Consider the following 16,784-nt stretch of genomic DNA (forward strand, 5'->3'; position numbering starts at 1 on the left):
AAACAAAAGAGAGAGGGCCTGGAGGGCTTCCCGGAGGAGGTGGCCCCTGAGCTGAACCCGGAAGAAGGGTTCACCTAGGGGGGGAAGTAGGATGAGCCTTGCAGATGGGATCTGGCTCAGGGGAGGCCCACGTGGGAGGCTGGGATGGGCTTTGAGGTTTTGGAGCCAGGGAGGAGCTGGGCCCGGGCGGGGACAGGAGGTCGAAGCTGTGATAAGGTCTGATAGGTAGGGCTGGGCCTGGTTGTGGAGGCGCTTGAATTCCAGGCTTGGCTTTTGGACTTTACCCTGTAGACAATGGGGAGCCACTGGCATTTCTGAGCAGGGCTGGGCCGCCCCAGCCGTCGCCCCATTGTTTCCCTGCGGCTGGGCCAAGCCCTGCAGTACCTGAGGGCGTCCACCAGGTGGGGGTGTTTCAGCAAATTTCAACCTCTCGGGCTGCAGAGAGGAAGCGAGCCAGGACCCCAAGAAGGATCCAGGGCTTCTTCCCAGACAGACAGACAGACAGACAAATGCAAAGGCTCTGAAGCAAAAATAATAATAATAATAATAATAATAATAATAATAATAATAATAATAATAATAATAATAATAAATAAAATAAAATAAAATCAGGGGTATTTGTGCGACTTTGCTCTGCTGTTAAGACAAAAGTTTAGCTAATTTCTCAGGTTTGCAGAGAAACCGTCCAGATGAGCAGGCTGCGGAGGTTGGTCACAATGTCCTGTCTAGCTCCCAGGTCCCACGACAGCCTTTTTGAAGCAGTTAGTCCCATCCCATTTTGCAGGCAAAGAAATGGAGGTTCCAAGGGTACAAATGCTTCCTAATTTACCCTGCTGACCCCGGGCTAGGCCAAGGAATCGAGGGGTCCCCACGAGGGGACAGATTCAGGGCTGGGGTCGTGGCTCAGTGGTGGAGCGCTCGCCTAGCACGGGTGAGGCCCTGGGTTCCATCCTCAGCTCCACAAAAAGATAAATTAATGAAATAAAGGTATTTTGTCCATCTATAACTAAAAATAATAATAATGATCATATTAAAAAAAAAAAAGGATTCAGAGAGGAGAAATGACCTCCCCAAGGTCACACAGGGAATAAGTGTCGGAGGGTACATTGGATCCTAGGAATGCCTTGCTCCTGCCAAGTGTCTTCCCACTGATGATCAGACATGTCTTACTTGGGGGTCACTTTCCTGGAGAATTCTTGTGCATATATATCCAAAGAGACACCAAGATTTGTATCAAAGCATGGTGGTTTGTAATTAAAAAAAGAAAGGAAATAGATACATAAAATGTGATGTGAAATGGTCACACACTGGAATACTATGCAGTCATTAAAAGGAACGAATGGAGAAAGATATAGACATTAATATCTGTATCTATAGATCTCAACATGGATAAATTTCAAAAATATGTTTGGTGACAAAGACAAGAGGCAGAATGATAGGAATTCCATGACACCGTTTATGTAAATTAAAATATACACAAAGCAAAGGGGACTTTGGATTTCTTTTTTTTTTTTTCCAACCCCCATGGTCCTGGGGGTTGAACCCAGGGCTTGGCCCAGGCTAGACTAGGCTCCGCCACTGGGCCACACCCCAGCCCTAGATCACTTCTTAACATGGGTCCCGAGACAGACGATGCTCACTCTCAAATGCCAAGTGCCCCAGGTGGAAAATAAGGGCGATTCTGTCTTACGTCTTTTCTCGTCTTCCAGCGCTGTGGTGACCAGCATGTCCCATCCTGAGTGCTACTGTCCTTGGAACACTGTTAATCACTACAAAGAAAGAAAAGGAAATCAAGCTGGGGGCGAGGTGGGGGCACACCTGTCATCCCAGCGGCTCAGGAGGCTGAGGCAGGAGGATCGCCAGTTGGAGGCCAGCCTCAGCCACTTAGCGAGGGCCCTGAGCAACTTCTCCCTTTCTCTCAGAACAACATAAACATGTTCTTTGTTTTGAGTTGCTTTTCTCTTATGTGTGATCCTCTTGGTACGTTCCCCACTTGTGATCCTGGGCTCATCATTTCCCTGGGTGGCTCTGCTCACACAGGACAGAAGGGGAGAAGAGACCCAACAGGGTCCCCAAGATGGCTTTCCCTGCCTCCCTGGGTACATCCGTCCTAGATGTCAAAAGGTCTACATTCCAGGCCAACCAGGAATAATGTCCCCGTCATCAAATTTGAAACCAAATTGCAGCAAAGACATGTTTTTTTTTTTTTTTTTTGCTTCCAGAAAGCAAATAGCTTTTTCTTTTCTTTCTCATTTTTTTTTTCGTCCAAACAAAACATCCTCTTAGGAAGTTATGTGCAATTTGCAATATTTACTTTCCCTTTATTTAATAACAGGAAAGGGTTTGCTGAACTTCTGTTGATTTTTGCATTTCTTTATTAAAATTCTTAAAGGGGGGTTTTGGGGGAACTTAATCAGCAAAAAAAAAAAAGAAAAGAAAAGAAAAATCTCCTCTGCATTCCACAGGAATGGAGGAAACTGGCTGTTTGTTTCAGAGCTGGTTCAGATAGGAACTGGCAATTGGTCCTGTGTTCCAGAACCTTCCTCTGACTCTTTCTTTCACTCTTCCTTCTCTGCTGTCCCCATGTCTCTGAATCCTAGCCCCCCCAGGGCAGCTCTTCTGTGTGCATTTAGCCGATGAGGTAACTGACGTTCCAAGAGGTGGGCGATTTCTAATTATCCAAGGCCCAGAGAGGTCAGGTGTTTTGCTAAAGGTCACACAGCTGGAGGGTGGCAGAGTTGAGATCCGAGCTGTGCTTTGCCTCCTTGCTGGGGGGGCCAAGAGCAAAAATTCATGATTCCTGTAATGGAATAACATCTTTCCCTTCAAAGTTTCAAATTCAGGTAGCTTTTATATTATCATTGTAATAGAAATTATGATATTTATATATATATATATTATGTGGTTGTTATGTCTGCTTCTGGAATGGGGCCTTATAGAGAAGGTTTTTATCAATAACAAGGCGATATAATGAAGTTCTGATGTCCTCGGTTTATATGTAAGGAGACCGAGGTCTAGAGAGAATAAGAGATTTATTACCAAGGCCCTGGGAGACCAGAATGGGAATCCAGATTTCCTGATTCTCTCCAGAGCCAGCATTATGCTGGAGGTCAAGGTCAACTTGATAGCCCGGGCGTGGTGGTGCACACCTGTCATCCCAGTGGCTCGGGAGGCTGAGGCAGGAGGATCTCAAGTTCAAAGCCAGCCTCAGCAAAAGTGAGGCCCCAAGCAGCTCAGTGAGACCCTGTCTCTAAATAAAATGCAAAATAGGGCTGGGGATGGGGCTCAGGGGTCAAGTGCCCTTGGGTTCAATCTTTGGTACCAAAAAAAAAATCACACAAGGTATTTCACATCAAAGTTCTCATGATCCAACCCGACGGGATGCTCTAGAAAGCTAAACTCTCACACAGTCTGGCAAAGGTCCTGAGGCCCAGAAATGACACCGGCCAGACATTTGAGCTGGGTATTAAAGAACAAGAGGCCAGGTTGGTGGGGGAGGGTATTCCAGAGAGGAGCAGCTACGGAGCAGAGGCCCAGAGGTGTGACCATACGTGTCACATTCAAGAACCATCAAGCTAGGCACAGTGGGCGCATGCTTGGAACTCCAGCTCCTGGGGAGGCTGAGGTAGGAGGATGGCAAGTGGGAGGCCAACCTGGCAACGTAGTGAGATCTTGTATCAAAATATACTCAATAAAAAGGGTTGGGCAGGGGGCTGGGGATAGAGCTCAGTTGGTAGAGGGCTTGCCTCACATGCACAAGGCCCTGGGTTCAATCCCCAGCATGCCCAAAAAATAAAAATTAAAAAGAGGCTGGGGGTGTAGCTCAGTGGTAGAGAACTTGCCTATCAGGCATGAGGCCCTGGGTTCGATTCCTAAACACTGGGGGAAAAAAATCCAGCAGAAGCCAGGCAGGTACTGAGAGTCAGCTACTTGGGAGGCTGAGATAGGAGGATCACTTGAACCCAGTACTTTGAGGCCAACCTGGGAAACCCAGCAAGACCCCCACCTCACAGATCAAAAAACCATCCAGTGGTCGGCTAGGGACAGAGCAAGTCTGGAAAGAAAAGTTAGGGTCAACTGTGAAGGGCCTTGCCTTCTGTCCTTAGGAATTTGGATTTTTCTTAAGGCTGGCCTCCCACTTGCGATCCTCCTGCCTTAGCCTCCACTCTGGCTGGGATTACAAGTGTGTGCCACTAGGCCTGCCTGAATGTGGTCCTCTATTAAAAGAGAGACTGCATCCATCTGAAGAAAGGTTGGAGAGCCAGGGAGGCAGAAGAAGGAAGAGAGGAGGAGGCTCTCTCAGGCCAAGGATTCGGTGGATCCCAGGGGTAGGGTCTCTCCTGCCCTGATTCCACAGAACCCTGGCACCCCGTCCCCCACCCCTCCCTGCTCCCACTCTGTGCTCCCCGGGCGTCCACATCCATCGTTCTGATTTGAACTTGGCTTTCCGTGGACGGTGCCTACAGGGAGCTGACGTGTTGGCTGAGGAGACGTGTATCCGGTCCCCTTTGGCAGTTACATTTCTCTCGTTGTAAATTAGTAAATTGGGAACAGACGATTCACAGAAGAAGCCATACCAATGACTAATAAGCCTATGAAGGAAAAAAAAAAAGTTCATCCTCACCAGGATTCAAAGAAATGTAAATTCAAACCAAAACTGAGACTTGTTCCCAATCTATTAAGTCAGAAAAGATATATATATATATATATATATATATATATATATATATTATTATTATTATTATCATTTTGCAGTAGGACTAGGGATGGAACGCAGGGACTCACACATGCTAGGTAAGCCCTCTCCCACAAAGCTATATCCTTAACCCTCTTAATTTTACTTTGAGACTGGCTCTTGCTAAGTTGCTGAGGCTGGCCTCAAACTTGCAATCCTCCTGCCTCAGCCTCCTAAGGAGCTGGGATTATAAGTGTGCGCCACCACCGTGCTCGGACACATATTGATTTTTGTTGTTGTTGTTAGTTGTCGATGGATGTTCATGCTCCACCGTGTTGGATAATGTTCATGACAATGAGTTTTCAGCTCTGGCTGATACCATCATGCCCTAGGCCCAGAAGCACCAGGTTCTGAAGGTTTCTTGAAAATTACAGAAGAGAAAAATTCAATTGAAACAGGTCTGACCATCGTCTTAATTTTTTAAAAGGGTTTTTTCTTTAAATATAAATAAATAAATATATATATATGGCTGATTTTTCAACAAGAGGGTCCCCAGGCCCTAGTTGTGTGAAGACAGTGTTTAAGAGTTCAGGCCCTGCTGGGCGGAGTGGCCCACGCCTGTCCTCCCAGCGACTCAGGAGGCTGAGGCAGGAGGATCGCGGGTTCAAAACCAGCCTCAGCAACTTAGTGAGACCCTGTCTCAAAAATTAAAAAAAAAAAAAAAAAAAATCAAAAGGGCTGGGGATGTGGCTCAGTGATGAAGTGCCCCTGGGTTCAATCCCTGGTACCAGAAAAAGAAAGAGTTCAGGCCTCAGTCCCAGGATCCCGCCACTGATTTGCTGTGTGGCCTCGGGCCAGTGACTGCCCCTCTCTGAGCCTCCTTGGTTTCTTGGTCTCTGTTGGGAATAACACGGGTCCCGACTGCAGCTGGGTTTTGGGGGGGGGTGATGTAGGATGATGCTGATGAGGCTCTGAGCCCAGAATCTGGTCCATGTGAATGTGGCCTCCAGATGGGCCTCTCCCCAGCCGGGAACAGGTCCTTCCCATGATAGTCTGATTCCCTTGTGTGACAACTCCCGGGCACACGCGGGGCCCCAGGACATAACTGCTTACTTGGGGGTCTTATTGAGGACCAGCAGTGAATTCCCCATTTCCTCAGGGCACCACCGAAAGGGGGACACGTGCAGAGCTAAACTGACCCCTCTCTTTTTACGGCTAAGAAACCCCTCAGGTCCCAGAGGGGTGGCTGGCTGACAGATGTCGCTGAGGTTTCTGACTTTGTCAGGGTCTGGCCTCTCTGGTCCATGTGGGCCTCCATACTGGAGGCCAGGTGCTGGCAGAGGCTTCTCGGGGTGGGGAGCGCACCTGGGGCCGAGGGAGGCAGCCCCAACGGTCCCCTGGACTGGCTGACCTTATTGGGTCCCCTGGGGACTCCCTGCTAGAGGTGGGCGAGGCTTTGCAGGTGGCCAGAGGACCAGGGAGTGTGGAGGGCGGGGGCGAAGCCCACACAGTGAGGTTCACGGTTACGGGCAGGGTGACTCATCGGTGCCAACAGGCTGGTGAGACATAGAGAAACCCCGGGTACAGGAAGATGAAATAGGGTGACAGGTTCGAAAACAACCCATCCACCCCAAGGTCAGCTCTGGCTTCCGACAGAGCCGGGTTCAAGGGCTGAGCAGCTGGGATTGACCTGTGACCTTGGGCAAGTGGCTTCACCGGTCAGAGTTTCTGTTTGCTCATCTGAAAGATGGGAATGGTCTAGGGGAAGAACCCAGGGGTACTTAACCACTGAGCCACATCCCCAGCCCCCTTTTTTAAAAAAAAAAAAAAAAAAATATATATATATATATATATATATATTTTATCTAGGCACAGAGTTTCACTGAGTTGCTAAGTGAGTTTAAGTTGCTGAGGCTGGCCTCCAACTTTCCATCCTCCTGCCTCAGCCTCCCAAGTGGCCGGGCACACCAGCATGACATTTTATCTGAACTTTTTTTGCAGCTTTTATCAGACTAGACCTGGCATTTGCCGCTATTTCATGAATGTATTTTACGGTCCTCGGTGGGCAGGGACGTCTGCAGGACAGGGCCTGGGTCTTAACTCATCTCAGTAAACCCCTAGCACAGATGCAATGGCTTCTTAATGTCTGTGATTTTAGGAAATTCTGTACATAACTTGGATTTTGGTTTACTCGGAAATCACACAGGTTTACTAAGGGTCACTACTTTGGCAGAGTAGTAAATAAAGGTGGCTTGTTTAGTGGCCTTAGGAACTCTGACACCCTGCTTTAAAATACCACATTACTGGGCTGGGGCGGTGGCTCCGTGGCAGAGCGCTTGCCTCGCATGTGTGAGGCCCTGGGTTCGAATCTCAGCACCGCATAGAAATGAATAAAGTTAAAGGTCCACGGAGCATTCAAAAATCATTTTTTAAAAAAATGCTGCATTTTTGCGGAAGCCAATATTTTAGCAAATGTCTATAATTTGAAGCAGTTGATGAAAACCAAAGTATGACAAGCCATATTCCAAGCTCGGTTGCTGAGAGAACTTTAAAGACCATGGACCCTCCAAGCCATTCAGGGAGCAGGTCACACGTCCCACTCCTCATTCTTGACTGTGGGATTCCAGTTGGGGTTTGGGTCAGAAGTTGGCACTTTCGGGTACCTTCAGGAAAGTCCCCAGAAGTGTTCAAAAAGTCTTTGAAGCCAGAGGATATCCAATACCTGCCTCTGTGCACCCAGGAGTCTCTATGCTCACCCGAATTTCCTAATAACACAAAGAGAAGGTTCTAGACTTCATCTGAACGTCAAGGGAGCGAACAAGGTGGACTTTTTTGGTCAGAGTTTTGGATGTCCTTTTTTTTTTTCTAAATTCGGTTCCACTCTGTTTTGTGAGAGAACAGAGTTTGGTGGCCTGGGCCTCTTGTGGACATTTCTTCCAAAGATGGAAAATACAAACAGATACAGGAGTGGACTGTCACTCACCAAGTCCCTGTCAAAAGTGCCTCCACGATGCTTGTCCTCAGATGCTGCCGTCCTGGTTTGTCACCGAATCCACAGCCTAAGAAGTCAAGGGCGATCACTGGATGAAACCTCAGGATCAGACCTTCCCCAAATTGTACCTGTCACAGTCATCAAAGGACAGCCGTCTCAGGACGGCCGGCTGCACCCACAGAGTTGTCACCTTGTAGGTGACCATCTTGCTGGAAGTCTTCCATGAATGCAGAGCAGGAGGGAGCTGGTGTGGGGTGGGGGCGGCATGGGCGGGTATGTGGCCAGCAGGGGCCCCGTCAGTGGCCCTCCCTGGACCTGACACTCCCTCATCCTGACTCAGGTCAGGCCTGGGCTATAGGACGCTGTGTTTAGGGGACAGGATGGGACAGAGGTTCTCGGCCTCAACCCAGTCCCCAGGGAAGACTCTTCAACCCAGGGCCTTGGATGGGCCTAACTGGACTCCTGTGTGTCTGTGAAGACCGCTTCCTGTTTGTGGTTTTAGGCCATAAAAATGGATCAAATGCGCGGTGGCTTCCCAGGTGACCCGCGGGATGATGCATCTAAGGGGAATGTTTGCTAAAGAGCAGGGCAGGGCCCCGGGTACGGAGCCCTATCGCCAGCCATCAGCAAAGGCTCCAACCCGGTCTGCCCTTGGGTGCACCTTGGGACATGAGCTACCGGGGCACAGGCTGTCCCTTTGAAGAATGGGGGAGGAGGATGGGTCCTCTCAAGGGTAGAGAGGGATGGGCAAGACCTGGGCAGGTGGTAGGCGCCCAAGAACACCCTCTCTCTCTCTCTCTCTCTCTTCCTCCTTCCCTGTTTTCTTTCACCGGGGATTGAACCCAGGGGTGCTCAAGCACTGAGCCCCATCCCCAGCTCTTTTTATTTTTTATTTAGAGACAGGGTCTCGCTGAGTTGCTTAGGGCCTTGCTACGTTGCTGAGGCTGGCTTTGAACTCGCGATCCTCCTTCCTCGGCCTCCCAAGCTGCTGGGATGACTGTCACTTACCACTGTGCGTAGCTGCACAATGTTTGCAAGGCTTACCTGCACTGCGGCAAGTACCAAGATTCCCCTTTTCCTGGGTGGGTAATATTTCACGATAAGGCTGGACCACATTTGGCTTATTCTTGAATCTGTTGGTGGACCCTTGATTTGTCTCTGCTCCCGTGTTCTGAAGACTGCTACTACCATTTCCCTGTTGAAAGCACCTTGGAGTGTGCGCCTTCGTCTCAGGGGAAAGGGTGTATTTCACATACTTCTACTGCCCAAGTGGGTAATGGGTTAGAGATAGCTGCTCTCCGTCCTCGCCCATCCTCCTCATTCAGAAGGAGCAAGGACTACAGTGGCTTCTGATGAGTTTCCTAGGCATTCCCTTCTTGCGCTAACCTGCCTGTCCTCTGTGCCACCCTGCTCTGCCAACCACCCACCCCCTGCTCTGCTAGCCCCCACTTTGGAGGAGGAGAAGATAGTGTCATCATGAAGGATGGCCACACTCACCTCCATTTCCAGGGCTGATCTCTCAGAGGGAACAGAGAGGGAGGTGTTGGTAATGGAAAATCAGCAGAATAAACAGAGAGCGTTTGGGTGGGGGGGAGGGGTAAGGCAGACAGCTTACTTAGCGGTTTGCAGGGTGTGTCCGCTTTTGTTATTTTAGCACATTGGAATCTCTTGGCTTTGATTTCCTTTAATTAGCATTCCCCACTCACGGGGACAGGTCACGATCTCTAGGAAGTATCCCAGACACTCTGACCAGCAGACGGACATCCCAAGACGTTCATTCCTAATGGCTCAAATGCACCTTCTTCTCCATCCCCAGACCCAATGTAGGGGGCTGGTAAACCATTTTTTTTAATCACTGAGCCCCCTCCCCAGCCATTTCTTTGGGCTTTTATTTAGAGACAGGGTCTCCCTGAGTTGCTTAGGGCCTCACTAAGTTGCTGAGGCTGGCCTCCAACTCACAATCCTCCTGCCTCAGCCTCCTGAGCTGCTGAGATGACAGGTGTGCCATGCACAGTTTTTAAGCAGTTTTTACCTCTAGTACTTTGACTTTTCATTCCCTGCCTTCCCTCCCAACACTCAATAAGTATATTATTTACAAAATATCTCTATCGCCTAGCAAACATCTCTCTGGGAAGAATTAAACGGTTACACATTAAAACTCTTTAAAAATTCAGGCATGCAAACTGGTGTTCGTGGGCCGCCTGCTACAGAACTGTTGGGAGTCTGTTTAGAAGCAAAACAAGTAACGGAGGCTTCTGACTCTCTGGAAGGAGACTGGGCTGCAAATCCGGGCACATCAGAGTCCACAGAGCTGTCACTATTAGGGGTGGGGGGATTTCCTAAATGTGATGAGGATGCTTTTTATGGGGAACCCAGGGATGCTCAACCACTGAGCCCCATCCCCAGTCCTATTTTGTATTTTATTTAGAGACAGGGCCTCACTGAGTTGCTTAGCGCCTTGCTAAGGGTTGCTGAGGCTGGCCTCCAACTTGCAATCCTCCTGCCTCAGCCTCCTGTGTTACTGGAATTATAGGTGTGGGCCACCACACCTGGCCATAGTATGTTCTTGAGAAAGTACCTTGACCTCTCCTAGGACTGGGCAGAGAGAGCAAGGCTGGGCATGGCCCATGGACATGTGCCAGGTACCAGAGTGTCTCCTGGTAGCACTTCCAGGAGATACTCCACTCTGCTGTAGTACCCATGTCCTCTTCCCAGTGTTACCCGGCTCTGTAATGCCTGTGCAGTCAAGAGGAGGGACCGACTCTCCTCCCATCTCCATGAACCATGAATCTGGCAGGACATAATGGCCCACGCCTGTCATCCCAGCAGCTCAGGAGGCTGAGGCAGGAGGATTGCAAGTTGGAGACCAGCCTCCATGAACTGCACAGGAAAATGACCGGTGCTGAGCTGGGGTGGCACCATCTCCTGAGTTCACGGGTCCCTCTTGACCCCAGTGTCTAAGCCTGATTGACAGCTCTCACAGACACACAAGGCTCTGGGAACCGGGGCTGCTTACACCTCTTGCTTTTTCAGCAGGGTGTGTGTGCGGGGGAGAGACCGAGGTGCAGATTGGTGCCCGACTTGCCCAGCCTCTGGGGTCAAGAAAGGACATAGAGTCTTTGGGTTCCCAAATCCCTGTTGAAGGCTACCTCTCACCATGGGTTGGGAGAAGGGGCACTTCTCTGAAGGGTCTTCACTTCAGACCTCCCATTTTGCAGATGAGGAAACCGAGGTCCCAAATAAAGAAAGGCCCGTCCATCGGAGGCTGCCTTCCAAATCTGAACACAGACTTGGATCCAAAAATACAAACAAACAAACAGAAAACCTGTGTCTGCGCTGGGGGCCACAGTGGACCGTGTCTTGCTGAGCAGGGGCAGAGGAAGACCCAGGCCTCTGGAGATGGCAGTGTTCTCCTCCCTGCTGTGGCCCATGGCTTGCAAAATACCACCGTTTGGAGCGAGTTTCTGCAATGGAGCGATTGAGGCCCGGCCAGGCCAGGCCACAATGCACTGGCACAGATAATTCAGATCCCAGCCTCAGCCCCAGGACACCAAGGGAAGTGGCCCTTCCCCCCCCCCCCCAGAAGGCACCCACTTCCTCCCAGGCCCAGGACAGAGGGGGCCGTGCTACTATCTCCCGGGTGAGCGCCGTGGCTCTCTGGGCCCGGCCCCAGGTACCCGGGGTTTGTTTTATGGATGGATCTGTCGTGAGTCAATATGATATTTCCTGTGAGAACTCGATTTCCCTGTATTGTTCCTGGAGTCTGTGTGTGTGTCCCAGCACGTACTCCCCAATCACCACCCTGTCGTCGTCAGCTGTGCCCTGCCACACAGGACACCTCTGGGGGGGTGGGGAGCAGGGGCCAGGGGAGGCCAGACTGGGGTTGTCCCCGTCCAAATATGCTCAGCCTCACTTCCACCCATGGTGTGGCAGGGGGTGGCTCTTTGCTTGCTGAAAACACGTCCATCTGTCATCTCTGGAAAGGAAGCATGTTCTTTTTTTCAAAAAAATTTTAAAAATTGTTGAGACAGAGTCTTGCTAAGTTCCCGAGGCTGGCCTCCAATGTGCGATCCTCCTGCCTCAGCCTCCCCTCCATCGCTGGGATTGCAGGCCTATGTCACAGTGCCTGGCTCTCTTCTGAGGTTTGCAGGCCCAGTCTCCATTTGGCCTTCAAAGCCACCAGCGTGCCTTGCTCAGACTATCCCCCTTGGGGACCTTTCCATCAAAGCTACCGGGTTTCCCGAGAAGGTTCTAGAACACAGAGGAAATTGCCCTGGTGCTAAGAGATGACAGTGGGTATTAGTCAGTAGCTTACCCAAGAGTTTTAAAAGAAGAAGAAAGAAGGAGAAGAGACATTCTCCCTGGTTTCTGGTCTTGCTGCCCACTTCCCTGTCTGTCCCTGTCCCCACCATGTCACCCAGGGACGGCCCCACGCCTGTCCCTCTGAGCTCGTCCGGCTTGGTGATGTCTCTTGTTATTTCTTTCAAGTCTCATTTACATCTATCTTCTGCTGTGGTGGAACTTTCCAGTGGGCAGAAAGCGATGTTTCCATGTGGGTTCTGAGGCTCGCCCCACGCCCCCTTCATGAGGTGTGGTCCTTAGAGAAGGGTCAACAGAGGCGCCCAGTTGGGAGAAAGCAAGGACCCCCAGATGGTTGGAGCCTTGCAATCCCATGGAGGTGACCCAGAGAAATTCCAGGTCTCCGTTAGGCCCTGGGAGCTGTGCCTGACCTTTCTCTTACCCTCATCCTGGGCCATGGTCACTGGGGACGCAGTCGTTAGAAAAAAAAAGAAAAGAAAAAAGAGAAAACGCGAATTTGAGACTCAGTGATTTCTTCTCAGCTGCTGATTCCACAGATGGGGAAACTGAGTCCCAGAGAATTTAAAAAAAAGGGCCTACGGTTGCTGAGATTCAACACCACCATGGCCTGATTTCAGAGCCTGGGTTCTGCTGGGTACCGTGGAGGGCCATGGGGCGTGCGTCTGTCATCCCAGCAGCTTGGGAGGCTGGGGCAGGAGGATTGCAAGTTGGAGGCCAGCCTTAACAAATTAGGGAGGCCCTAAGTAACTGAGACCCTGTCTCAAAATAAAAATAGAAAAGGGCTAAGGAGGGCTGGGGGTGTGGCTCAGTGGCAGAGTGCTTGCCTTGCACATGTGAGGCACTGGGTTCGATCCTCAGCACCACATAAAGATACATAAACAGAATAAAAAATATTTAAAAGAAAGAAAAGGGCTAAGGATATAGCTCAGTGGTAAAGTACCCCTGGGTTCAATTCCTAGTACCCTCCCTTGCCTGCCCCTCAAAAAAACCTGGGTTCTTTGCACTCATGGGAAGAAGTCCCAGAGACCTGTAGTCATGCAGTGTGATTCCAAATTGCGGCTCCACTGTTATAAGCTGTGTGTCCGTGGGCAAGTTTCTTGACCTTTCTGGACCTGAGTTTTCTTTATGGGCAAATGGGGGAAGCAGAATATCTCCTGCAGAGGGTCCACGGGTGGATTCCAAGGACGGCGTTCAGGAAGGAGAAACAGCCCGATGTATGGCATAGGGTAAGTATTTAGGGAAAGTTGGCTAATCCTGATCATTTCACCATCTTGCTCCACTCCCCACTGGCCCTCAGAAACTTGGAAGTGAAAAAGATTTTAATTAAACAAAACCAGCTCGGGCCCCACGTGGAGATGCCCGGACAGAGGCAGCTTTCTAAGAATGTGGTGCAACACCCCCACCCTGGGGTATCGGCTCCCTGCTTGGTGGATGGAGCAACGGCCCGGCTTGCTCAAGGTACCCAGGACGGGGCCAGGCTGTTCCCTCCTCCCCTGCCCCAGAATTTCCCAACAGGATCCGGACAGACACATTTCTTCAGCGTTTGGGGGAGGCAGTGTCCCTTCCTGCCCCTGCTCAGAGGGTCCCCCCTGGGTGATAGAGGCTGGCTTTGTGACTTGGGGGTAGTCAGGAGCCCCACTTCTCCGCTGGTCAGCGGTTCTCGGCCATCTAGGAAGCCTCTGGCCTCCACGAAGACGGGGTAGAGACCAGGAAGGAAGATGAGTTCTCGCGGTGCCACCTGCTCTGTATGTTATCTCTGTCTTTGGGCGGGTGACTTCACCCCAGACGTCGGGGCTGAAGTCCTGCTGACTTTGCTAAGTTGTCCCAGGGATGAGAGGATCGGCTCGTTGTTTATTTGGCTCCTGTGGAGGGCAGGTGGCGAGGACAGAGGCCAAGGGGCACTCTGGGGTCCCAAGAAGTCCCCGGTCTGCAGCCCCTCTGCTGGAGGTCCTAATGATGGCGTTGACATTAAAACATGTCACCGGTAGCTGCACGTTTCGATTGCTGAGGCAGGGAATCCGTCACTAAGCACTCATGTGGATAAATATGAAGGGACGCGGAGGGCAGAGGCCATTCTTTCCTCTGTCACCTCTTTCCTGGCTGCTGTGACAGCTCATATTAGTGACACCTCAGCGGGGGCGGAGTCGCTGGGAAGGTCACTCTTTGGCTGTTGGCGTCCGTGGGAGAGCCGAGCCCCATGGCCTACCTGGACTCCAGGCCCAGACACTCCCAGACCTGGGCCACCCCACGGGGACGTCGCTGTCACTGACCTGGAGTGGCTGCTGGCTTCGGCTCTCCGGCCCCTGCTCGTGTCCCTCATGGCCGACTGCACACCTTTCCGCACAGGGTGGCTCTGGCTTAGCCCAGGGACCAAGGGGCGAACGCTGGCCCCATGCGCAGGCTGCACACCGCGTGTCTGGGGGGAGGGGTTGTGCTGCTGTGACAGGGTACCTGAAACGGGGCCACCTCGGGGACAGAAGTTTATTTGGGCTTTTGGTTCTGGGAAGTCCAGGGTCCAGGGGCTGCATCTGATGGGGGCCTTCGTGCTGTGGTATAATGTGGTGGACGGCACCGCAGGGAGGGGGGGACAGAGAGGAGGAGGAGGAGGAGGAGGAGGAGCAGGAGGAGGAGGAGGAGGAGGAGGAGGAGCAGGAGGAGGAGGAGGAGGAGGAGGAGGAGGAGGAGGAGGAGGAGGAGGAGAGGAGCAGGAGACGCTGAGAAGGTCACTGTTTGGCTGTTGGCTTCAAACAGTGGAGGAGGATGGAGAAGAGGAGGAGGGAGAGGAGGAGGGAGGGGAGGAGGGAGGAGGGAGAGGAGGAGGGGGAAGAGTAGGGAGGGGAGGCAGGAGACAAGGAGGGGGAGGAAGGAGGGGAGGAGGAGGGAGGGGAGGGGAGGAGGGACTGGGAGGAGCCCAAGTCCTCCCTGCAGCAGGACTCGCCCCCGCACTTCTGCCCTCAAGCATTTCATGGGGGCGGGGCCCTCCTGGCCCAAACACCTGTTAAAGGGGCCACGTCTCAACAGGGTGGCCCTGGGGAACTCCGGGGGCCTGATTCGCACCAGGGCACCCTCGGAGGCCAGCTCAGGCAGCAGTGGCGTAAGTCAGCCACCTCCAGGGACCTCAGATCCTTGATCCCGCAGCCTTGGAGTTAGAGAGTCAGGCCACCCAGGGCGGGGATGAGGGTGGAGGTGAGCCGAGGAGGACGGAGAGGAGCCCAGCAACGGTTTCTTCTTAAATCAGCTTTTGCCCCAGAGAAGAACTGAGCGGCATCCCTTCCCCCAGGCCTGTGCTCCCAGAGGTGTGCAGCTGGGGTCCTCTGGACAAAGGGGAGTCGGGGTGGGGGGCAGATGGAGCAGAGATGGAAAGGAAAGGCTGTGCTCATGGACACCCAGGGGGGCAAAGCTGCCTGGTGACTGTGTTTTTTTTTTGGGGGGGGGGGTGGTACCAAGGATTGAACCCAGGGCTCTTACCCACTGAGCCTTTCTAATTTTAATTTTGAGATAACCTTTCACCAGTTTGCTTAGGGTTGCTGAGGCTGGCCTCTAACTTGGATCCTCCTGCCTCAGCCTCCTGAGCCACTGGAATTATAGCCATGTGCCATCGCACCTAGCAAAAATGTATCTATTTTTACACTCAAGTGTTCTATGGGGCAATTTCCTACCCTCTTATACAGGCGTAGAAGAATCCACTGAAGAGCTGGGAATGGGGCTCAGGGGTGGAGCACAGGCTCAGCATGCACAAGGTCCTGGGTTGACCCTCAAGCGTAAAAAGAAGAAGAAAAAAAACCAAAACATTTGAGATGACGAAGCAGGTTTCTAAACAGCAGTTGGGTTAAATGATCATGTAAATGTATGCACCCCCTGAGACAAAAACTTGGGGAGATCTTAGTGGCACTTGAATCTCAGTGGTCGAGCTGCAGTTGAATCTCTCATTTCTAGTTTCTCCTTCTTCCTTTTGAAATGAGTATTTGAAATGAACCTGCATGAAGCAGAGAATTTCCTTCTCTATTGATTATAGTTTTTTCCCCCCCTATAGTAAAATGAATTGTAAGGAAAAACTAAATAAGATGTTTTCTAGAGGGAATCTCTGCCTCCCATGGCCCTCTGGCCAGGCCCCTGGACAGATGGGAGGCAGAGCGGCCACTGGGGAGGCAGATGGCTCAGCAGAAGCCGAGAGGGGCCAGAGATCCTGAACTGGGGAGAACGCATTGAGCAATGTTTGGCTGGGCAGGGAGGGTGGGACCCGATCCCGAAGGCTGTCCATCAAATCCTCACCCACCCTGACATGAGCGAGCGTGTGCATCAGACTTTTGCCCTTATCTACCCCCGAAGGCTCTGCAGCCCTGGGGCCCTGAGAGCTAAATACATGGGGTGCTCTCCCGGGGTCACTGAGCAGCGGGTTTTGTTCAACAAGCATTTATTGGGTCCCTGCTCTGCTATGCTCTGGGATGTGGAGATGAAGGTGATAGGGTTGGTGGAGGGAAGGAGGGTGAGCTTCTGCAGATAGATCTAGTTCCAGTTCTGCCTCTTCCTTGCTGGGCAGCCTTTAGCAAGACCCTTGACCTCTCTGAACTTCAGTTCATTCTTCTATAAAAATGAAGAGAACGTGATCGTTCTCTGCAGGGTACTGTGGCCAGGCTTAAATGAGGGTGATTGTGTAGGCAAAGCACCCTGAGCCTGAAGACTGACCAGGAGATGCTCAGTAGAGGTCATGCCCTATGTCCCACTCCTGGGGCTCTAGAAACTTCTTTACCTTCGAGCCAAATGCCCCCAAGACTATTTACACAATAGTAGTCATGA

General features: G+C 51.5%; 1 long non-coding RNA gene across 2 annotated transcripts; it reads right to left on the bottom strand.

Annotated features, from left to right (window-relative positions):
* Positions 1-1,456: 1,456 nt before the first annotated feature.
* LOC124079728 (uncharacterized) lies at positions 1,457-14,548 on the bottom strand. Of its 2 annotated transcripts, none has more exons than XR_006847431.2 (3): positions 14,258-14,548; positions 7,659-7,734; positions 1,457-1,769 (listed from the first exon to the last, which is right to left on the bottom strand). It is a non-coding gene; the product is annotated as an uncharacterized LOC124079728 (long non-coding RNA). The 2 variants fall into 2 exon arrangements; XR_006847429.2 differs by lacking the exon at positions 14,258-14,548 and adding an exon at positions 8,712-9,231.
* Between the last annotated feature and the right edge of the window lie 2,236 nt (positions 14,549-16,784).

Source organism: Marmota monax, unplaced genomic scaffold (assembly GCF_021218885.2).
Source record: "Marmota monax isolate L192 unplaced genomic scaffold, Marmota_monax_Labrador192_F-V1.1 WCK01_AAM20220418_F8-fsc00028, whole genome shotgun sequence".
NCBI lineage: Eukaryota > Metazoa > Chordata > Mammalia > Rodentia > Sciuridae > Marmota > Marmota monax.